The sequence below is a fragment of the Schistocerca nitens genome, chromosome 6 (genome assembly GCF_023898315.1).
Source record: "Schistocerca nitens isolate TAMUIC-IGC-003100 chromosome 6, iqSchNite1.1, whole genome shotgun sequence".
Taxonomy (NCBI): Eukaryota; Metazoa; Arthropoda; class Insecta; order Orthoptera; family Acrididae; genus Schistocerca; species Schistocerca nitens.
Window position 1 is genome coordinate 338,399,939 of NC_064619.1, and position 24,629 is coordinate 338,424,567.

A 24,629-nucleotide genomic window follows, 5' to 3' on the forward strand; every position below is an offset into this window, starting at 1 on the left:
GCAGATAAATCACAAAGTGTAACCTACATACCTAACTACAGTCAGCACAATTAATCAGGTGACAATTATAATTTAAATAAATAAGCACAGCAGGCACATAATAGAAAAATATGACATCAGTGAAAAAGCAGTGCAGCCAAGCGATGCGTAATATATACAAATAACAAGCCTGTTCATTAATCAATCATCGTCAAAATCAGGTAATGTGCGTAAGCACGTCGCTTCACAAGTAAATTCATAGAACACGAAATTTAGCACAAAGTATGAGTCACGTAATCGCAAGCAGCAAATTACGTCTAAAGTACGTACCTAAGTGGAAATATGTTACCTGAAAAATAAACTCAATTAATCGTTACCTTTTTTGTTTATTACTTTCTTCTTCGAAATGACATTCTTCCTGAAATTTTCTCGATAGCAAGTCGTCTTAACGTCGGACACGCACAGAATTTACCTAAAGGTCTTAAATATTTTACACAACCGTATCCTGAAAAATACTGAACGTTAATAACATAATTTATAAAGTCACCATAGCTTTATACAGAATTTAGTCGGAAAAATTAGACTGTGTATTTGTTTACGGCTGTCAGTGCATTCACACTGTGCGCTCGATCAGCTGTAGGCGCGTGACGTAGGAAGCGATTGTTTGCGGTCAACGACTGCCTTGTGCGGCGCGCAGACTGACTGTTGCTTTGAGTATGTGTCGCCGCCGGAACACGGCGCGGTATCCTTGCATTCTCCGTGTGTTTACGTACAACTGTTGGTTTCTCAAAAGTATGTCATTCCACAAAAATTTTTACGTTAGATATGTGATGTATTCCCTTAGAGCGCCGAGATTTAAGAGTTTCTACTTCAATAGTGTTATCATGAATAATTTTGCGAACTCTATATGTACCGTTATAAAGCAGAAAAAATTTGCGACATAAGCCTTTTCCTTTGTGAGACAAACGATGAGACTTAATTAATACCTTCTGACCAACTGACAAAGTTTTTAAACGACCAGGACGCTTCGCTGATTTCTCTCTTCTAGCAGCCGCAGATGCAATATTTTGTAGAGCCAGGTTGACAACTTCAGAATGCCGCAGTTTCCGTGAAGGCGGAAAAGGAACGATTTCAGAAATGCGATTTGTTGGTACTTTATTTTTTAATATCAATAGAGGCGGTAAAGAAGTTGAGTCATTAGGAAGTTCATTCAGAATGTTTTGAAAAATATGAAGATACTGATCCCAAGTTCTGTGATTCTGATGACAATAAAGACGGCACAATTTATTGATTTCCTTCATCCATCTCTCTGAAGCATTAGATTGAGGGTGAAAAAGTGAAATAAAAATTGGTTTAATCTTACGACGCTGTAGAGTACGAAGCCAAATTTTAGAGCGAAACTGTGATCCATTATCTGATATAATCTTATCAACATGACCAACTTCTTTAAGAAAATGTTTGATGAAAGCATTAGATACTGAACGAGCTGTTGCTTTGCGTAAAGGTGTAAAACACACATATTTTGATGTCAATTCCACTGCTACGAACATGTACGCAAAACCATTAGTAGAACGAACCACTGGACCGAACAAATCGACTGCAGCCATGTCCTTTAATTTCGCTGGAATGATAGGAAACAACGGTGATCTATGAGAAATAGTTGACATAATTTGCATAAACGAGGTGTGGCCAAATTGTCCAATCTAACAAAGCGTCTAAGAAAATTACAGACACCAAGGAAACTACGAACATCACGTTTTGTGGAAGGAACAGCATAATTACGAATAGCATCTAGTTTCTCTGGATCAGGAAGAATACCTTCTGTAGAAATAATGTGACCGAGAAATTTCACCTGAGAACGACCAAATTCAGATTTTTCCAAGTTCACTGTCATGCCAACTCGTGCAAAAATACGTAATAATGAATCCAAAATTTTGTTGTGTTCACTCCAAGAATGTTTAGCAATACGAATATCGTCAACATATGAAGTAATGTTGTCACGAAGATAAACAGGTAAGATTTCGTTTAAACTACGAATTAATGCTGCAGAAAATATAGTAAGTCCAAACGGTAATTTCCAAAGTCACTTTTGGGTAAAACAGTCAAATCCGGTTATTGTTTACCTACTGTCTAGATAGATGGATAGTAGAAGAATTGTTTTTTATAGATGCAAAGAATAGTGAAAGAGTAGGCAGCGGTGCAGAAAACTAAAAGGGAAATAGCACCACTACAGCTCGGGGCCCTGTGATCGCTACGGCACATATTCACTTAGTGTAGTGAATCCCCTGAGGACATTAATAGCTGCACATAAATTTCAGTTTGTGACTTAGTGGCAAATTTGGCGGAAGTACGTACGTAAATTGATCTAACCATGAACATGGATGTATGTCATTCTCATAATCGCGGAAGATCTTAAATTTCCGAACAGTCAAAAAGTGTTTATAGTCAAAGTTTTCGCCTCGTGGCGACAAAGACCTACCGCGTCTGTCCCAGTTTGAATGTCGATTATTGTCAAGTTCGCGCGCCTGGCGCTCTCTTGTTGCGTCCCGTAAATGAAACAAATTATTTTCTTCAAAGCCCTCTGCTATCTGTGATTCTAAATTTCTTTTGCTGACTTTTCCTACGATTTCGCCTTCAATTTGTTTGACTTGCTTCCGTAATGCCTCAACTTCCCTTTTAACGCGTTCATTAAATTTTCCCTGATTTTCAACATGTTTATTTATGTTCTGGTACTCTTCAGTTTCCGCAAATGGCAATGGAGCTGTATCATCCGAATATCTGTCCCCATGTAAACTAAGATTTGTCAATTTATCAGAAATCTCCTCAACTCTTTCCGATAAGTCACCTATTTTTTCTTTCTGTTTACTTACGTCTTCCGTAAGTGTCGCGACTCGGGTTTCAGTGTTGACACATTTGGTAGTTAACTGTTCATATTGTTGTTTTAGATTATTTATTCTGTCATTTGGTATGGATTCCTCGATTTTCTCAAATATTTCTTCCTTATCGTGTGCACGTTGTAAATTTAACTCTGAAAATTTTTGTACTATCACGCGATCTCTTTCTTCCTGTTCTCTATCCTGTTCCCTTTGTCTAATCTCTACTGCAATTAATCTATTATTGTGAGCATTCAAAATCGGTTGTACTTCCTCTCTAATTTCTTTCTTTAATTCATCTTTCATGTTTTTGAAACATGTCCCTATTCGTGAATCTAACCGTGTTTCCATTGTTTTTAATTCAGATCCTAACTGTGATCCCAGTGAGTCAAAACGTGTTTCCATTGTTCCCATATCAGTTTTAATTGTTCCTATTTGTGATCCCAACTGTGATCCCAGTGAATCTAACCGTGTTTCCATTGTTCCCCTATCTGTTTCTAACCGTGTTGCCAAAGTTCCCATCTCTGTTTTAATTGTTCCCATCTCTGTTTTAATTGTTCCCATCTCAGTTTTTAATTCAGATCCCAAATTTAATATTATACCCATCAACTGCTCCATATGAACTAGTTCCAAATTCCTTTCGCCCCTAACATTTCCCACAAAACCAGCTTCCTTCGTCATAGCTGTAAGGCTATCTGTATTCAATACTATTAAAGAATCTTCTGTCGTTAATCTCGAATTCTGAAAATTTTCTGATTGAGAAAAATTTTGAAATGGTTCCGGACTATTTTCCCGACTTATTACATTGTTTTCCACTTCATTATTCAACATACTGTTCTCCTGTGTTGGCGAGCTCGCCATGTCAACAATTTCGTCATTCTGACTATCCATCATTTTTGCCTTTTTCATCGATCGCGTAATCATTTACAAATACAAAACTCGTCACTGTACGAAAATTACCCACAATGCCTCCTTATTTCAACAATACCATTCACACGAAATGTTTCCCTCAAACACGATTAATCGAACAATTGAAATAATTGCACTAAATTGTCAAACCCATAGACAAAACAACAGAAATGAAATTTTGCAAAAAAAATACCATTAGAAGAATGACAATTACCAAATCTACACATGCAATATAGACTACAATTACTAAACTACAAATTACTACAACAATCCTACTGTCTACTATTTCTAGAATCAGAAAAATTCCAAGGGACGATCCGAAGCAGCGGTCGCCACGTGCATGGGGGCTTAATTAAAATAAAATGAAAATAATATTTTAATTTTTTTTGCTTTAGTAGCTGTTTGTCCGATTACGAAGTCTCGTAAACGGTTGGCCCTGACTAGTATTATTACGCTATCTGACTGCATAGAACAATAACAAAGAATGAAATGGAAATTTTCATTAACACAATTAATTAATTAAGTCCCCAGCAACTATAAAACCTACGAAACCAAAGCACAAGTGTAACTGTTCTGTGTGTGGAAGTATGACTCAACGTACGCATCTGGCACGGTTCTTCTTCAACAACACAAGAAATTTTAAATATCATTTATACTGAATTAATTAAAGAAAATAGAAATACCATAATTACTCAAGAAAACCAGAATTACACTCTAATCCAAGAACACAAGCCAGATGCTTTGTTGACTGAACCTGTAATGAAGCATTATTTACGACATTAAATAATGAAAAATAAATCAAGTTCCGTTACCTTCATATATTGACCAAAATCACTCTAATCATTACAATATGTCTCCACACCGACTCGCTATTACCACATCTCAACAAGAACTTTTCATTATCACATCTCAGCAAGCACTCCCTACTAGCACATCTCAACAAACACTCTCTGCTACGAGTTCTTAACAAGCACTGACTACCACGAGCTCTCCCCAAGCACTGACTACTACGAGTTCTCAATAATCACTGCCAGTGGAGCGGCAGAACAATGCTCTCTAGCGCGATCTCTGGCGCTGTGGCTCAGTGTAGCCACCTTTCAACAGTATGTTTTGTTCTTTGCGCTCCCAGGTAACGTCGACGAGTTGCGACAACGGATAATCAAGCAGTTGCCACCATACGCAAAACTTGCTTCATAGTATTCGGTTAGAAAACTGACTACAGATAGGACATTAACCACATTGAACATTTGTGAATAAACCTTGAAGATATACTGAATTAAGTGTTGTATCAAACATTTTTGTAAGTTATTTACTTTTCTCACAATTAAATGTTGCATTTGTTTTACCAATTTATAAACATTGTACTATAAGACAGATTTTCTGTAATAACTGAATTAATAATATAGCTGAATTAATAACATAAAGCGATGTCGCCCACTTTCCTGCGAAAATGACGGCCATTTATTGCCTTTTAAAATTTATTCAACCAGCCACGCTATGATCACCTGTATATCCGTCTCGGTCGTAGTAGTTTTAATTCCTCTGCTGCACAAAAGATCGCTACACTTTGTTCCCACTCACCAGTCGTATTAAGAATCCTTTTCAAGTACTTGAAATACATATGTGATCTGCAATACAGAGGACCATACTATCGTGTGCGTTTATTAAATCTGAAGACGAAAACGTTATTTTTAAACGCCCGGGAAAATGCGTATTTTTATGCTTTGTTTAGATCCAATACATGTTATAAGCGCTACAGTTTTCTCAAATTTTCGTAGTCGCTGAATGCGTTCTCGAACAATCCAGCTGCCTCATTCCCATGCGACACCTAACGTACAAGCCGTCTTGTTTCATTAATCAATGCTGGCCCCGTGAGATCTTTCCTTATCTGCAGCTTCCTTATCAGAAAAGGCCGGCCGGAATGGCCGAGCGGTTCTAGGCGCTACAGTCTGGAACCGCGCAACCGCTACGGTCGCACGTTCGAATCCTGCCTCGGGCATGGATGTGTGTGATGTCCTTAGGTTAGTAAGGTTTAAGTAGTTCTAAGTTCTAGGGGACTGATGACCTCAGAAGTTAAGTCCCATAGTGCTCAGAGCCATTTGAACCATCCTTATCAGAATACTCTGCACGTGTACGATGAGCGACGGTTTCGCGCTTCCGCAGAACAGAAGTAGTTGCTTACGCTAACTAAGAACATAATCACAGCTCACGCAGACTGAAACGTAGTCATGTAGTTCGGTAACACCCTGATGGGTTTAGGTTTGGTTGCTTTAAAAAACTACAAGCCAATAATGTTAAAAATCAAACGCAAATTAACGTATTTCACATCGTACAAAGTGTTTAAACAGCACAAATATAACGTCTTTCACACGCTCACATTTATCGGTGAAGGAATAACAATCAGCATAAAAGTGAAATAATATACTCATATTTTTTTTTTTTTAGTTTTGCTACCGCGTCAATTTATAAATTGCAGCAGGAAATTTTGCCGAAGGACGCCGCCTCGGCTGCTGTAACTCTTCTGTGTTACTCTTCACAAAACACTACCAGTCTGTTTCAGCAGAGTCACTTTGAAGCGAAAAGAGTCTACTTGCTGAATTAACTGTTTGTGATTCTGAAGAGCGATAAAGAAGAGTTTTAGCAGCAGAGGTATCGTTTGCAAGGTTTTCCTGCTTCACTAAAATCCAAGATTCAGATACGATATAAGATATGTTGCCACTATCACACTGCCAAGTGAAGACTGGTAACTATCAACAATGTCATCTACACCTGTACTAAGCAAGCCATCTTACAATGTGCGGGGTAGGGTACTTTTATACATCATTATCCCCGTTACCCGTTCCATTACCGGATGGTGCGCGAGATGCATTCGCTTGGGGAACGCTCGCAGTTACCTTCCTCAGTCCAGTCGCAAACTGGTATGTGGAACAAAAACTAAACAACAGTCAGCCGTAATTCACTCGGTTCTTGTTTATCCTTCTTAAAGCTTCCAATTTCGGCACTTCATCGATGCTATCCTCAGGCCACTACGCACACAGTGAACGAAAGTACAGCTTGCATCGGGGCCTAAGGAAGGCACCAGTGAAGTGCCGAAGCTGGAAGCTTTAAGAAGGATAAACAAGAACTGATTGAAGTACGGCCGTTGTTTGGTTTTTGTTCTGCATACTGTCCCGAGTCCATGGTGGATCCAAGGAGAATCACGAAGTAGGCTCGATAGTACGAAAGTGGATATTTTGATGACCAGATGACAAAGCGGCACTTTATCAAACACTTCCGTAAGTCAAGAGACACGGAGTCGAGGTAGGTGGCACTGTTTACTGCCCACTGGGTCTCGTGGACGAACACATTACCGTTGTATGCGGGAATCCACTTTGCTTCATATGGCGGCGATTCTCGCTCTCCAAAAAGATCATGACACGCGAGAAGAAGAGGTATTCCTTAAGCCTGTAGCAGATCGACGTTGACGATATTAGCCTATAGCTTCACGTAACTGTCCGGCAACTCTTCTTGAAAACTACTCTGCTTTTTTTTCCAATCGCGCCATTATGCTGCAAGAAAGGGAACAAACAGTTTCGCGTAATCTCTGCGTAGTTCAGTATTTCGGCCTTCTCTGTATCACCGTTTCTTTAATTAAAAATCCTTGACCGGGGAAAAATGGAAGAACAAGAGTGAAGGGTGAGAGGTTCAAATGGCTCTGAGCACTATGGGACTCAACTTCTCAGGTCATTATTCCCCTAGAACTTAGAACTAGTTAAACCTAACTAACCAAATGACATCACACACATCCATGCCCGAGGCAGGATTCGAACCTGCGACCGTAGCGGTCTCACGGTTCCAGACTGCAGCGCCTAGAACCGCACGGCCACTTCGGCCGGCAGGGTGAGAGGGAGAGGATAATTTCTGGAGGGGGGCTTGTTGATGATCCTTCAAATATATAACAGTGGGATACGGAAGACTGCTACGATTGCCTTTTGAGTGTTGTGTTTGAGGAAAGAGTGTATCACCGTTCTGGAAAGTCTTACAGAAAGTGGTATATACAAGCATCGGTGTATACTAGGTCGGCTACACTACTTCCTAGTCTTGTACGAGGTGTTGATAGCAGAAGAGTCGTGCTGACGCCAGCCAAGCGGGGCTTACATAAGGCCGTGTTGCGTAATGTGAGGTAAAAGAAAGGCAACTGGAAAAACGACCTTGGAAGTTCCCGACCACCTTCGGTGACTGCCTCTGAGCAATCGGCAGACAGTATGTTCCCCAGGAACCACATAATCACCGGCGGGCAACAGACTAAACGGATATGCAACAACACTGCAAGGTTTCGTGAAGACGGTACGCCTTTGGTCTTGGATACAGTTTACAGAAACAGCACAGGTGATGAGTTTCATAGTTTTGAGAATAAGGCTGTCTATATTGCTTAGTTTTTTTTATTTAGTACAACGTTTCGGCTACTGACGTCATTAAATCAAAACTTACAGCCTGCAAAACAAGGTCCAGTGTCACAACAAAACTTATGCCTGAGCGCCAGCGGAGTGGCCGTCCGGTTCTAGGCGCTACAGTCTGGAGCCGAGCGATCGTTACGGTCGCAGGTTCGGATCCTACCTCGGGCATGGATGTGTGTGATGTCCTTAGGTTAGTTAGGTTTAATTAGTTCAACGTTCTAGGCGACTGATGACCTCAGAAGTTTAGTCGCATAGTGCTCAGAGCCATTTTTTTATGCCTGAGCAGGGCAAACAGAACCTACACCAAAGTCAATGCCCCGCTAAAGCAAACGATTTACTAAACGACAATGAACCTCGTTTCGCGAGATCCATGTTCTGATCTGATGATCTCAGTGGCCGAACTTTCGTAATAAATGAAAACATTTTACGCGATCCAGACGATATTTTTCGCAAAAATACGTTATGATCAGAACTCAGAGAATTTATTTCCGTAATTACTGAGTTCATATTATTTACATTTCACGTTATTTACACTACTGGCCATTAAAATTGCTACACCACGAAGATGACATGCTACAGGCGCGAAATTTAACCGACAGGAAGAAGATGGTGTGATATGCAAATGATTAGCTTTTCAGAGCATTCACACAAGGTTGGTGCCGGTGGCAACACCTACAACGTGCTGATATGAGAAAAGTTTCCAACCGATTTCTCATACACAAACAGCAGTTGACCGGCGTTGCCTGGTGAAACGTTGTTGTGATGCCTCGTGTAAGAAGGAGAAATGCGTACCATCACGTTTCCAACTTTGATAAAGGTCGGCTTGTAGCCTATCGCGATTGCGGTTTATCGTATCGCGACATTGCTGCTCGCGTTGGTCGAGATCCAATGACTGTTAGCAGAATATGGAATCGGTAGGTTCAGGAGGATAATACGGAACGCCGTGACGGATCCCAGCGGCCTCGTATCACTAGCAGTCGAGATGACAGGCATCTTACCCGCATGGCTGTAACGGATCGTGGAGCCACGTCTCGATCCCTGAGTCAACAGATGGGGACGTTTGCAAGACAACAACCATCTGCACGAACAGTTCGACGATGTTTCCAGCAGCATGGACTATCAGCTCGGAGACCATGGCTGCGGTTACCCTTGACGCTGCATCACAGACAGGAGTGCCTGCGGTGGTGTACTCAACGACGAGCGTGGGTGTACGAATGGCAAAACGTCATTTTTTCGGATGAGTCCAGGTTCTGTTTACAGCATCATGATCGTCACACCCGAGTTTGGCGACATCGCGATGAACGCACATTGGAAGCGTGTATTCGTCTACGCCACACTGGCGTATCATCCGGCGTGATGGTATGGGGTGGCATTGGTTACACGTCTCGGTGACCTCTTGTTCTCACTGACGGCACTTTGAACAGTGGACGTTACATTTCAGATGTGTTACGACCCGTGGCTTTATCCTTCATTCGATCCCTGCGAAACGCTGCATTTCAGCAGGATAATGCACGACCGCATGTTGCAGGTCCTGTACGGGCCTTTCTGGATACAGAAAATGTTCGACTGCTGCCCTGGCCAGCACATTCTCCAGATTTCTCACCAAATGAAAACGTCTGGTCAATGGTGGCCGAGCAAGTAGCTCGTCACAATACGCCAGTCACTACTCTTGATGAACTGTGGTATCGCGTTGAAGCTGCATGGGCAGCTGTACCTGTACACGCCATCCAATCTCTGTTTGACTCAATGCCCAGGCGTATCAAGGCCGTTATTACGGCCAGAGGTGGTGGTTCTGGGTACTGATTTCTCAGGATCTATGCACCCGAATAGCGTGAAAATGTAATCACATGTCAGTTCTAGTATAATATATTTGTCCAATGAATACCCGTTTATCATCTGCATTTCTTCTTAGTGTAGCAATTTTAATGGCCAGTAGTGTATTTAAAACGTTGTCTGTTATGCTCATAGTTCAAAGACCAGTACAATTTATTGTTTGGGTTATAAACCACGAAGAAAATGTCGTCGAAAGCTCGAGCTCAGTATCGCATTAACTGAGTAATAACAGTTTCTTCTTGCAATGGTATCTTTACGGTAAAGAAGGACAGTAATAACTTACTTTTATTTACGAAATGAAGAGATATTCTGAGGAACACGCGAGGTATGAGGTGTATGGGAAAGGTTACTAGACGGAGGCACAGGTTTGTAGCACGTCCACAACGCATCCAGAGATAGTTAACTTGTTGCTGAAAGGGAAACCAGCAGGAAAACAATTTAAGGTCTGGAAAAGGATGAAGAGGAAGGATTTTGCGTGCTCTAGACACGTAGAAGTGAAATGTGTGGCACAACACAGAAGGAGGCTGAAGAATACTCTCCAGTTGAAGAAGCGATAATTACATTAAAGAATGAAGATGGCTTGAGACAGTCGAGGTAATCAGGAGATTCATCAAAGCGGCGTCGTGCGCTGCTCGAAGTGATGTCGTCATGAATGTCACAGCAGTCATCAGATATCATTCACCTGTGAACAACAGCGACGTCCGCAAACATCGTTTAACAGCTGTTAACAATTGTCTAGTAAGCCACTAATGAACAGAGACGGCCCTACGCATCCCGGTGCAGCCGCAAGTATGTTGTCTAATTGGTGATTTCATTGGCTAACAAATGGTGCAGAATCTATATCAACAGCCTTCATACAATTTTCTAGTTCATGTAAATAACAAAAAGGAAAGATTTTCACACGATCACTGTGAAACGTCCCCTTTGAAAAATTAAGAATGACAGTGCTGGAAAAACTCTTACGTTGTTTGATACAGAAACAGTTGAGTAAAACTGAACGTACTCAGACAGTTTTCCCTGTACTTATTCTGACCATGACTAAACTGACACACATTATTTATAGCGCAACGCAATCTGACTTTCAATAATCCTTACAAAAGAATGGCCCTGACTAACAATAACCTATACCTTTCATGAATTCTTACCTCATAAAAATCTTCGTTACTCGAATTACTGCAATACAGCGAGCGCCAATACTACCACCTAAATAAAAGATTCTAACTACTGAAGGCACTAACTACTGATAGGAATAGTTAACAAATGAAAGATTTTGATAAAGAACAAACAATGTATTTACCTTAATAGCGTTCAAAGGTCATTATATAATTTTGTGACATCCAGTTAAACAAATATCCTTTTTCTGACGGACACACGTCCAGATTGTGCTCTCATAGTAACCTCTCAAAACTCTTGGCATCTCTCTCCCCACATCCACCACAGCTGGCGGCTCACCTCCAACGCCCAACGCTATGCGCTATTCACATCCAACTGCCCAACACTACACAAGCGAATATTCCAACAATGAGTTCAACCAGCGACAGACTGCACACAGCGCAGTCAGCGATTTTCATATAGAGCACTACATGGCGTTACCAACATAAAAACCTAAACAGCCTAGTTACATATGTGCAGTCTGTAATTTTCATACAGAGCACTTCGTAGCGTTACCCACATAAAAACCTAAACAGTCTACTTACAACTGTTACCGAAACCTGTGGTTGCTATTACTTCAGGAAGAACTTCATTTTATTTTAGCTCGAACTGTGTCCCAAAATAAAAGAAAACTGACATGAAGCGCTTTAGTAGGTACAAATACAGTATAACAAAGAAAAAGAAGTGTAATAACTAATGCAAAATAAGATAAACACGCGATAAAACAAATTCATTCAAGCTCGGAATAAAGACGCTAAGCTGACACATCTCTTATTCCACCTCCACCTGTGTTCGGCAGATGCTTTATGTAAGTTGATTTTAACTTTGTGCTATGCGAGGCCGATGACGAGTGGCCCAAAGTTTTACTCGCGTCATACCTATAACAATACTAGCGCTGCCCGGTAGCTACAGAACGCTTCATAATCGAAATTGTGTGGAGATGCGGCAGGAAAATCAGCCAGCATACATGAGAATCTTTCCAAGGTGAAAATGGATGTCGTGGAAACAAGTAAATTAATGAACCCATAATTCTGCAGCCGTTAACGTGACAGTTGTGTTGAAGTTTATATTCTGCTCAAATTTGTATCATATATTTGTTTTGCTGAATCCTTGTATCGATTCAAGCGTTCAGTACATTTCTGTTTTCACCCAAGCATGAAGTCTTTCCTATTTAACTTTTGTAACATTTGGTACAAAATCAAAAAGTTACTATCTCCACTTCTAAAAAGTTCAGAAGAACTGCTAAAAGGATTTTCAGTCTGTCTGTAATTAGAATACAATTCCAAAACAGTACTATTGATCTTGCTTCGGCAGCCTGGGGGAGAGTGACCATGTGTGTGTGTGTGTGTGTGTATGTGTGTATGTGTGTGTGAGAGAGAGATAGAGAGAGAGAGAGAGTGAGAGTGAGTGAGTTGCGTTTGTGTGACTATGTGTGTATATGTTGTGTAATTCGGAAGAAAGCTTTTTTGGCCGAAAGCTTACTTGTTTGACAATCTTTTTGTTGTGCCTATCTGCGACTCAGCACCCCCACTATAGGGTGAGTAGCAGTTTATCCTTTTCATAATACTGTCGTTATTCCATCCTGGATTTTCCATTGTTTAAAATCAAAGGAAGAATACGAATGGTTAGGAAGAAGATAAACGTAGAAGTACTTTTGTTCTTATAAAAGGAACTGGTAACATAGACAAGAAGAGGTAAAGTAAAGCAATTTGGAAGAGCACCAGTACAACAGCATAGTGTAAAGACTGTGAAGCGACACAGTGTAAGAATTGTTTGTAGTGTTAACACACTGCGTTATGGACATGTAATGGGAACAGTACAATGTTGAAAATGTGAGAGAAACAATCACATAGCAGAAGATGTGGTACTAGAGTGTTAAGATAATTGATACAAACTACGAAGCGTAGGGGTTTTCAAAGTTGCCAGACTATTGATTAATAAGCGGATGTAAAATTTGCCAAGTTAGTTGGTCAACATTATTTGGACGCACTACATGTAGGTCACCATTAACCAAGACATTTCGTCCACCAAGAAGAAATCTTGATGATAGGTTTTCAGTAAACCTGGACATCAGCAAATCCCACTTTCAGCCACCATCTGCACAGTGTGCTAACACCTACGTGTGAGGGGTGCACCAATTCGCAGCCACACATAACGTGACAGAAGGTAACATTGATTCTGCAGAGACCTTGTAGAATGGGGCTACATTGACTGAATGAGTCAGTATTCCACGACTCAGGAACGGGTGAATGAACTCCTGCAACACAGTAGTAAAGCTGGCACGACACATGCCAGTCATTTCGCTGACTATTGTGGAGCTGTGTGCCTGTTTACACACCAGCTGCGATATAGTCTATCGTGTCCGCATTCCTGCGTCGAGTAGTACTGGTTTAAGGGTTTGGTGAGGTGTGGTGAATGGCAACCACCTGTCTTCTTCACCTTGCAACCGGCGATATGTGGTGGGGAGACTGGCGCTGTTGGTGGGGGGTTGGAAGGGGGGGAGGGAGGGGGAGAGTTGCAGTCAGCCCTACAGGGGAGAAGGCTTTAAGCATCTTGTGGTGCGCTGGGTAACGTTACGTCATGTTCAAACGGCCACAAGGACATAATACCACTTGCTTGCTGTCTTGCACCAATAATTACCGCTTGCTTGCTGTCGTGCACCGAACGCCAGGTGACCGACGCACACTTTTATAAAAGATGCATCACCTCTTCATTCTGCAGAGTGTGGCAGCCTGGGTTCACGTTGTGTGATAATAACGGAGTGGCTTTTATTTTTTATACTTGATTTTTCTTCAAATAGATACGTGTATTAGGATGCAAGGTCGTCAGTATCTGACAACTGAAAACACTGAAAACAACATGAAAATATCTCTCAAAAAAGGAACAATAACACAATAAGAACTTAACTTACTTTATAATTTTTAATAATTGGCCCGCCGGGGTGGCCGAGCGGTTCTAGGCGCTACAGTCTGGAACCGTGCCACCTCTACGGTCGCAGGTTCGAATCCTGCCTCGGGCATGGATGTGTGTGATGTCCTTAGGTTAGTTAGGTTTAAGTAGTTCTAAGTTCTAGGGGACTGAAAATCTCAGAAGTTAAGTCCCACAGTGCTCAGAGCCATTCGAGCCATTTTTTTAAATAATTGTCAGGGAAAGGCGAATATATTGGCCACGGCCCAGAATTCTCCTGGAAAGATCTAGAAAAACGTGAAGAACGCTATTAGGATGACTCAATAAGATCGACAACAGTACAGTAGAGCTTCGTTTGTCCGGATCAGGCCGTCCGGATTTTGGAAAATCCGGATATTCTGCAAGTTGAGAAAAAAAATTAGAAAGGCATGGGCTAAATGTCACAAACACAAACGTTAAATTTATTTTCGCGTACTTATACAGATAATACACTTTTTCACATAACTTTGGACGAGACACAGGAAGAAACAGAGATTTTCATACACTACAGTAATCAGTAAACTTCATTTGTGCCAGATTCGTATGTCGTTTACGTGCAACACGATCGGGCAGGCTTGTCACCAACATTACATCAGCCCAAGTTGTTTCCGCCTGGGATTCCAAATAGAGCATTGTTTGGTCCAGCTGGGTTGTCGTCTCTGTATGTGACATATCTTCTTCATAACGAACGCCAGTTTCGTCAGATAATCAATCATCATTTTCGTCATTGTCTGCAGATGAACGAACTCCGGATGAATAAACGGCGATAGTTCCGTCATCTGGAACCATCATTTTGAACTAAAAGTCCATTTCCTGCTGGTTATTCTTCAAGTATGGCGCCGTTGACGTTCCATTCTCAAATACTGCAACAATTTTTTCACAATTCTCTCTTAACCATTCTGTTCGTCCATGGACTTGTCTTTTGGCATTGCTACTTTCTTATAGACAACCAGATCATCTGCGAACCGTCTTAAAGGGCTTCCGACGCTTTCTATTAGATCATTTATATACCTTATAAACGCTAACGGTCCATCACACTTCCTTGGGTGCTCCGGAAATTACTTTTACATCTATCGACTTTGTTCCGTTAAGAGTGACGTGTTGAGTTCTATCCACAAGGAAGTGTTGCATTAGTGTGGGACAGTGTCAAATGTCTTCTTGAAGTCCTCACTCCTTATCCTTAATTTCTCCCCGGGGTCAGCTGCATATTACTGGACGTAAACTTGCATTTGGGCAAGGCAGCGTTCATCATCAGATCCGCACTTCGCTTCGTGAGCTGTGCAATGTGAATAACAGCAGCAGCTCTGATGTTGCTTGCTAACTTTTCTAAATTTATTTCATGATACTTATTACGCTTACTTTATTAAGCCTACGTGAGGCAAAGAGAGGCACAAAACATAAATGGTGAAGTAGAAACTAAAGTTACAACGATTTTTACATAAACGACATGGTCAGTTTATGCGTAGTATCTATCGATAGTTCTCGCTCATGTCTATGGGGTATTAAATCTGTGATATAAACATTACAGCTCTTAGTTACAGTGCATAGTGTTGTGTGCATTTTGGGGATATAATACTGATGTGAAATCGTCTTAAACAGATCAACGAAACAACCCAGCATAACGTACATTCCAGACACAGTGTTCAACAACGCATTAAGGAGGAAAACAGGTGAAGGAAGCGGTATCCAAAGAATAATCGGTGTCTCGCTTTTTGAAGTGAATGCTGCGTGCCCCGTGATAGAAGAGCCACCAACAAGGTGTTCGCAGCCTTAGTTCTCACGTGGTACAGGGTGAGCCAACACCGGTGAAACGCCTATTTTTATTTCAGGTGGATGTCTACATACATTTCATCATCTTTGTTGTACAGATGCCCCTTCGAACATCTTGGCTACATTACGTTAGCTGCATTCCATGGAACCCGTGGAGAACGTTTCTGGGGCGTGGACAGAAGACGAAGATGTACATTTTTTGCAATTCTGTACAAGATACGACGTAAAAACCATACGGTTTAGGAGTGTTCGTGAAGGTGCTCTAAAGTCGGAAAAAAAGAGTTCCTCAACGGAATGCATTCTTAAACTCCACTGTACTGTCTACAAGACATTTAAAATGCTCTAGCAGGTTGTTGAATACTTGTATCGTCATGTACCTGACGCCTTTCTGTAGAAATGTAAACCCTTTGAGGTGTCTGTTGAGGTTGTTTTTGGTCCTAACATTATGTCCATGCTTCTCATTGTTTTTTGGGAAACGGTAAACACTGGTAACGATGAAGGACGTGGCGTATTTTGTGAAGCAAATCTCAAAATAACAGGCTTTTTTCAAAAGCTATGTACAGTTTATTTCTGGCATTAACACCAAATAAATCTTACAACACTCCTCTATATTTTGGAGATACTATCTCCGTAAGTTGAGTTTCCCCCATAAATGTTCCCTAGCTCGTTATGAGAGGATGTAGACAGAACAGTCAACTTTCTTCTTTTTTAAATAGCCCACTGCAGTAATCACGCATCCTTCAGATGTTACTGAACTAGAGCGTTTCATTAATTCTAGGCACTGCGTTTTGCAATTAAGATCGTGAACCATCTGCAGTCCCAACAACTTAACAGTTTTTAATTATTGTGTTTTATAGTTTCAATACACGATTTTTATAGCTTGTGTAGTGTCGTGAGAAGTACTGGATTGCGTGTACTGAGTCGTCTCAAAATTTAAGGTAATCCGTTTGCCTTGAAGAATCCGCTCGTATTTTCACATATTAAGTTAGCTCCCTTTTCAGTACGGAGGCTTGTAGTACTTTTTGTTCCTATGCTTACCTTATCTTCATAAAAATCAAAATGGCATCTTATGACTATGCAAGCTAAATATCATTTTATATACAGGACATATGCAAGTAGACAGAGCTAAATACGCACAGGAGCACTTCACTGCTGACAGAGACAAGTTCAGGTGTGTTGATTAGTTCAAGTACTCGGAAAGCTGCTGCGAAAATGGAGATCTACAATGCTGTTTTACGTTCCATTGTCCTCTACGGTTCAGAAAGTTGGACAGTTACTAAAAGGGAGACGCAAAAGCTGCTAACATCTGAAAGAAAGATGATGAGAAGGATCTGGCAAATGGCGAAAGAGGGAGATAGCTAGAAACAGTAATGAAATTTGTGAGTTGATGAACCAATCTAATGTTTTACAATAACAAAAAAGCAGCCACGTAATCCGTGGCCTATGGGTGGGCGAAGAAATAGATGGGAAGACAACATACAGAAACGAGCGGAAGCTTTGAATGTAGCCAGTTGGGAGGAAACAGCAACGAACGTTACAGCGAAGACGCAGTGTGTTACCTACAGTCAGCTGACCGCTGGATTAGGGATGGGAAAAACCGATTGCATAAAACACATACCGGTCCTTCAGTTCTGTGTAACCGGTATTTTTCGGTATTTGTTTGGTCTCGTTGATAACAGATGTTTTTATTTTTACTGTCAACCAGATAGAAAACCTAAATATCAATTACGCATAGCAGCAGTGCTGAAGTTTATCGTTTTTAAATAAATCTTCGTAAAAGAACGAGTAATTTTTATTCGTAAAATTTGCATTGCTTTGAAGTATTGCGGTATTACAGAAAATGGGAAAAGCGATCAGTGCTATTTTAATAACAATGCTGAGAGAAAAGAGCAAACAAACACATGGCCTAAAAATTCGCACAGCATTGCTGAGGCAATGATGTTCCTATTACCACGTGGCATGGCCTTCTAGATCAGTGGTTCTGAACCTTTCTTAGACCATTACCCTGGAGTGCAATTAGACATTAGCTAATAGCGCCCCCCCACACCAGATTATCACCAACTTCAGCACCTAGCTAAACTGTAGTATGAAAGACTTTCTGGAACACTTTTATTTTTAAAATGATGAATGATATTTAGTTCGTGTGTGCGTGTGCATGTGTGTGTGTGTGTGTTACAATGAATGAGGGAGGAATTCGTGGTGCATCGCAAGTGCTACACACAACACCTTCCCAGAAAAGAAAGCAAACTGTCCACAGTGGGGCTACACACTTGTTATAAAACATACTTCCCGTGCATTACTCCTCTCCATTGAAGCATTCGGTTGACCTACACACTGCAAACCCATTTAAAATCAAAAAAGTTCCGGCGTAAAGTCAAGTGCCGGCACGCCAGGCGGGAACGTTACAGCAGAGAGGGCTGAGAGACGACACCAGCCAGTTGCACACTGACCGACCCCTCTCCAGGACGACAACGCGACGGCAGTGCCCTCTACACGAAGAAGACATAAGGATCACATCCGACTGACTGCAGCCAGTTCTACCTGTTCTACAGCAGCGAGTTCAAGGATAGCATCAAGACTGGTCATTTCGCTTCTACTATGTAGCAAGTATATAGTGCAGAGATTTCTTGTTTGTCTGTCGCCCTTTGATCGCGACACATCTATATTTCTCCAAGTTAAGTATTGTCATTTATTTTCTGGAAATAAAATTCATTAATACGACTTGCTTGAATTATTACCTAGTGGTCCAAGAAAGCAGGTTTCGTAGGCAGCCCATTGACAAGTAGGCAGAATGCAACAGTGTGCACTACACTTCACTGTTCGTAAATCACTTCATTTACTGCACCCCTTGCCTCTGAAATGGCAGAAATTAGACGACTTCAGGTTGTTAACGCTTTGTGTCTAACCACTCCAATAATAATTAATAATAAAACTGTAAACAGCACTATAGTAGCCCTCATATAGTTACTGCAGTTTCATGCTGTCAATTAATTCATTTATTTGTTTCAAAAGTGAGTAATGAAGCAATTTCTGGACTATTGTAGGATTATCTATGAGATGTATTTTTTAAGTAAGGTCCATTTGAACATAAGTACACAACTAAAGGTTATTTCATAACAGCAAATTTATTTTCAGACAGTACATACTTCACTCTGTTTTTCGACATAGTTGCCAAGTTCGTTCAAACATGTATCATACCTCTCAACCAATTTTAAAATACCCTCTTCATAAACACTTGCCGCCTTCTCCGATAACCGAGAGTTCACTGCCGTTTTCACGTCGTCGTCATCATTGTAACGGTTCCCACTGAGGTGTTGTTTGAGGTGGAGGAACAGATGGTAATCGCTCGGTGCAAGATCAGGACTGTAGGCTGGGTGGTCTAAAACTTCCCAGCCAAAACTGTCCAACAAATCGCGGGTCTGACCTGCAGTGTGAGGTCTTGCATTGTCATGGAGAAGGACAATTCCCTTTGTCAGCATGCCGCGCCAAAGTTTTGAATCGCTCTGCGTGGCTTTCTCAGGGTTTGGCAGTATGCTTCTGCATTGATAGTGGTTCCTCGTTGCATGAAAAACACCATACCTATCCCAAACCACCGACGCCATGATTTTGCGCTGGGACAGGGTCTGTTTGGCTTTCGCCTTTACAGACGAGTGTGTGTTTTTCCATTCCATGCTCTGTTGCTTCCATTCGGGCGTGATATGCGAAACCCATTTTTCGTCTCCATTTACGATCTGACTCAAGAAGTCGTCACCTTCTTCGTGATAACGAGTCAAGAACTTCATCGCTCACTCAAATCTTTGGTTTTTGTGGTCCTCTGTTAGGAGTTTTGGGACCCAACGGGAGCACAGTTTCCTGAACTTTGGGTGCTCAGAAATAATGCTGTAAAACACTGATCTCGACACGTCAGGAAATTCGTTTGAGAGACCCGTTATTGTGAAGCGCCTGTTCTCACGAGTCCTCGCTTCAACTGAAGCCACCAAATCGTCTGTTCAAAATGGTTCAAATGGCTCTGAGCACTATGGGACTTAACATCTGTGGTCATCAGTCCCCTAGAACTTTAAACTACTTAAACCTAACTAACCTAAGGACATCACACACATCCATGCCCGAGGCAGGATTCGAACCTGCGACCGGAGCGGTCACGCGGTTCCAGACTGAAGCGCTTAGACCGCACGGCCACACCGGCCGGCCAAATCGTCTGTAATTAAAGAAGGACAAATGGAACGGTCATCATCATGGACTTTGTCATGGCGTCATCTCTGAATTCTCGTACTCACTTACGCAATTTGCTTTCACTCATAACAGTATCATCGTACACTTCGCAAATCTGTCGATGATTTTCTGCAGCAGACCGGTTTCTAGCTAACAAAAACTGTATCACTGAGCGAACCTCACACGCGGCGGGCTAGTTGATAGTCTTAAACATTTTGAAAGCACAGAACACAACCGTACAGGTTAGCTACAGAGCTGAAACTGAGCACAGTTGTTCCCGAGGCATGCCGGTACACGACGCACGCGCTCGTTGCGGTATGCGCGCGAACTACTAGTGTGTACAACAAAACTGACCTTACTTAAAAAACACGCCAAGTACAACTTGGACAAGACTTTTTTTTGGAAATATTTTGAATTTGTTACGTATAAGTCTCCCTTTCATCATCAGCAATGTATGGGACAAATGATAACATATGTGAGCAGTGGGTGGACTGTGTGAGGTACCTGTAAGCTCCACCGCATTAATGCTACTAATTGAGAAGATGTAAGTATTGATAACTTATATAATCATTATTAGAGTCTTACGAAATTGTCATAATAGTAATGATATTTGGAAAATAATTTAGTTTCATGACTGAAACAGAATCGAATCGTTTAGTTTTCATCCCTCAGAAACTTCAGTGAGTAATTACCCCCAGGTTTGGAACCATTGTTCTAGATGGTATGCGTGTACATGCACTGTGCGAGATTTGCCCCATCTTGTCTTGTCTAACCGGTAGTTTCTTACTGTCGTCGTCGGACATCAGTTGTGTAATAGAAGGGTACCATACCTAGTCTGCAAGTATTTCAAGAAGTTCGGTGAAGTACAATGCTCCATTTGCTTTAAAACATTAAAAACGGGAGAAATGGTTCAAATGGCTCTGAGCACTATTGGACTTAACATCTGTCATCATTCCCCTTGACTCAGAACTATCTAAGCCTAACTAACCTAAGGACATCTCACAGATCCATGCCTGAGGCAGGATTCGAACCTGCGACTGTAGCAGCAGCGCGGTTCCGGACTGAAGCGCCTAGAACCGCTCGGCCGGCTAAAAACGGGAGAAGCCACAGCAAATTTGTGACGTAATATAAGGAGAACTAAAATGTTCAGTCTAGTTACAATAAAAGTAGAAAGCAGTTGATCTGCCTCGTGTGTCTACATAAATTGCCTTTATCTGCTTGTAGCTCTTGGAAACGGACGAATTAAGAAGAAAAATACGAGTTCTTCGCCGTCAGTTTTCATCCTGTAGCACTGGTATTCTTAACGTCCAAATAGTGGTATGGCCCTCTACTATATCATGATTTTTGAGCGATAGTTTCTAAAATTTGGAATCAATAAGAGAATACCGTTCTTTTTTTCTTGGTAGTAGTAGTCTACACATCACTTTTCGAGAAAAGCGGCGAACAGTGGACGGACTATGCTTCCTTCTATTTGCCTATTTAATTTAATATTTTGATTTTGCGTATCTTGAATCTGAGGAAGTCAAAATTTTTCGATCTTTGTTCGATTTCTACGTTTATTACAGGAAATACAGGAATAAAAAGAACGAACATCAATTATTTCAGAAACCGGTTACTCTGAGCGGTTTTATACACTGGGGTTGAAAAAGCCGATATAACCGAAAACCGGTTGTTACAGTGATAATGGACATCCCTACGCTGGATACGTAAAGTATGTAAGTGAGATATGATATTGGATCCAAAACAGAATCCCGTGGTAGAGCAAGTTTTATTGCTGGCTGTCCCTGTCATGTGATCAGCAAGGAAGTGACGCACAGATATACTGATAAGATAAAAGCGTTGCAGTTCTCGAGGAAAGAGTACGTATCAGTATTGCCAAGGTATTCGCCTGAAGTTTGATGAACGAGTACCCGAAGACGTAGTAACAAATACGGTTCCTGGCGCGGAGAAGCCACTCTCCGTTGTTATTGATCAGGGTCGAGAGTAGAGGCCGCAGGATAAAGCCTAGCAGTGCTGGTGATTTACGAGCGACAGAAAGTGCAAATTCCCCCGAGCGAGTTGGCGCCAGCGTGGTGGGGAGAGGGGACGCACCCGGCGGGCCGAGGTGGTGGGGGGACAGGCGGCGCGCCAAACATGGCCCGCGGCCGCCTCCTTCCCGCCAACGCGGGCCGCGGTACGTCACGGGCCACGTGACCGTACTCTAGCGTACGCGCTGGCGCCGCCTGGCAACGGCGCACGCGTTGCGTCACCACAGCGGCGGAGCCGGCGGCGCGGTGCAACGGCCCGCCAGGGCGCTCCGCCGTTTCGTCAGCGCCACTTCGCCGCCCCCACCCCGACCGCCGCACCCTGTTGCGCCTGCGCCGGCCGCCCAGTAGAGTAGCGTAGCGTAGTGCTTGTTTGTTGTGGCGCCCTTGAGAGCCTTAAAGCCCGCGAATCCACACAGCTCGAGCCGAGCTTTGTAGCCGCTACTCGCTTCCAAACTGTTGTTTCTGTTCACTGGGCTGATTGCTTCGTTTCGTCATTCTGAAAATTGCAGTCGTTCTTCCACGCACCTATCCAAGATTCGGTTCTAGCGGCGAGGGTAGGCAAAGATTGCAGTCTAATGCCTCTCTCACCCTTCCCCGCGAACCCCAACTTGCTGTCATCCCCATTTTTAACGTGACGGAGATACCTAGGATTTTAATAATAATATCTGGACTGCAGTTCCAAAGAAATCATGTGTTGACAGGGGTGAGTATTACCAAACAAGCAGTTTAATAAACCACTGTTGGAAAACAGTAACGCGAATTCTTTACAGAAGAATGGGAAAACTGGTAGACGCCGACCTCGGGGAAGAACAGCTTGGATTCCAGAGAAATGTAGAAGCACGTGAGGCACTACTAACCATAAAACTACTCTTAGAAGATAAGGAACGTAAACCTACGTTTATAGCATTTATAGACTTAAGAGAAATCTTGTGACAATGTTGACCAGAATATTCTCTTTGAAATTCTGAAGGTAGCAGGGGTCAAATACAGGAACAGAAAGGCTATTTATAACTTTTACAGAAACCGGACGGCAGTTACAAGAGGCGAGGGGTATGAAATGGAAGGGTTGGGTGAGAAGAGAGTGAGACAGGGTTGTAGTCTATCCCCAGTGTTACACACTCAGCACGTTGAGCAAGCGGTAAAGGAAACCGAAGGAAAATTGATGGCAGGAATTAAAGTTCACGGAACAGAAATAAAAACAGTTGGAAGAGTAGTTGAATGAGACAGACAGCATGATGAAAGGAGGATGTAAGATGAACATCAATAAAAGCAAAACAAGTCTTTAAATCAAGTGATGCTGAGTGAATTAGATTAGAAAATGAGCAATTTAATGTTGTAGGTGAGTTTTGCTATTTGAGCATCAAAATAACTGATGATGGCGGGGCCGAAGTAGAGAAGATATAAAATTTAGACAGGCAATGGCAAGAAAAGCGTTTCTGAAGAGAAATTTGTTAACACCGAATATAGATTTAGTGTTAGGGAGTCTTTTCGTAACGCATATGTCTGGAATATAACCATGTGTGGAAGTGAAACATGGACAATGAACAGTTTAGATTAGAAGAGAATAGAGACTTTTCAAGTGTAGTGCTACAGAAGAACGCTGAAGATTAGATGTACATATTGCCTAATTAATGAGAAGGTATTGAGTAGAATTGGGGGGGGGGGGGGATTTGTGACGTAACTTGACTAAATGAAGGGATCGGTTGATAGGCAACCTTCTGAGACATCAAGGCATCACTACTCTAGTATTGGAATGAAGTGTGGAGGGTAAAAATCGTAGATGGAGACCAAGAGATGAATACATTAAGTAGATTCAGAAGTATGTAAGTTGCAGTAGTTACTCGGAGACAAAGATGCTTGCACTGGATGGAGTAGTATAGGGAGTTATATCAAATCAGTGTTCGAACTGAAGAGTACAATAATAACATATGGATGGCACACTTGTACGGAAATAACAAGAAGGCAACAGAAGATTTTGAAATGTGGGGCTACAGGAGAATGCTAAAGAGTAGATAGCTGGATCGGATAGGTAATGAGGCAGAACTGAATCGAATTGAAAAAAAAAAAAATTATGGCGCAGCTTGACCAAAACATGCTGTCGATTGATAGGACATGTACTTAGACATCAAGAAAGCATCAGTTTGTGGATGGAGGCAACGGTTGTGGGTAAAAGTGGAGGGAGACCAAGAATTGCCGACAATAAGAAGCTTCAAATGGATGTAGGTAGCAACAGTTATACAGAGATGAATAAGCTTGCACTACATAGACAAGCATAGAGAGGTGCGTCGAACCATCTTGCTGCTGAAGATAACAACAGTAACAATAAAATAAGTAAAGTTTCGTAGTATCAGGTGTTTCAAAATGAATATTGGGGTTTTAAGGCTTTGTAATATTTATTATAATTATAAATAATACATCACATGCAAGAGCAACCGGAACAGTTTTTCTTACAAGTCTTCAGTCAGTGCACCATTCGTCAAACGGCACACATC